Below are 619 nucleotides of genomic sequence, written 5' to 3' on the forward strand. Positions count from 1 at the left end.
GATTCCTAAACAGGGACGGACACAGTGAAGGCTCTAGAGGTCCAGGTGGCTGCAGGGAAAGCGCCTCCCAAGCGCGGACAGCTCTGGGGGGACTTGTCCGGTGACTCACCTCTCCTTCACAATGTGGTCAAGCTTGTAGCTGGGCTTGTTGTCCTTCAGCCGGTCTACAGTGCTCCACTCGCTCTTCCCGTATGCCTTCCGGAGCTTCCGGACAAACACCTGTGGGGAGAGGGGGAGGCTGGGGGCTCTGCAGGAGAGGGCAAGCCCTCAGCGGCCCCTCGGGCAGCAACCCGGGGGTCTCGGGCAGGATAATTACCTTATACTCCCGGAACTTGTTGACGATGGGCTCGTGAAGCAGGAATTTGATGTCCTTGAGAAGGTAGAAGGTCCTGGGTGCGGTGGAGCCTTTGTTCACCTTCTTCTTGTGCTTGGGCTCGTGGGGGTAAATCCCCTTCAGGATGCAGAGGCGCCTGGTAATGGCGACAAGGGTGAGACACAGGAGGCCGCAGCACCCGGTACCCAAAAGCGGAACGCCCCAGAACCCTTTCCCTCCGGGGAGAAAAACCCCAAAACTTGGCAGCCCAAAGCCCTGGGACACGCAGGACACACCACCAACGCT

The 619-nt window shown here is 59.8% G+C and overlaps 1 protein-coding gene across 1 annotated transcript in view; it reads right to left on the reverse strand.

The window, feature by feature from the left end:
- PES1 (pescadillo ribosomal biogenesis factor 1) overlaps positions 1-463 on the reverse strand; it is a 5,933-nt gene extending 5,470 nt beyond the window's left edge. The window contains exons 1-2 of the mRNA XM_010296444.1: positions 317-463; positions 110-219 (exon numbers count right to left, since the gene is read on the reverse strand). The gene's annotated coding sequence lies outside the window, so the exon portion shown is untranslated. The remainder of the gene's footprint in view (positions 1-109; positions 220-316) is intronic.
- Between the last annotated feature and the right edge of the window lie 156 nt (positions 464-619).

The sequence above is a fragment of the Phaethon lepturus genome, unplaced genomic scaffold (genome assembly GCF_000687285.1).
Source record: "Phaethon lepturus isolate BGI_N335 unplaced genomic scaffold, ASM68728v1 scaffold34931, whole genome shotgun sequence".
Taxonomy (NCBI): domain Eukaryota; kingdom Metazoa; phylum Chordata; class Aves; order Phaethontiformes; family Phaethontidae; genus Phaethon; species Phaethon lepturus.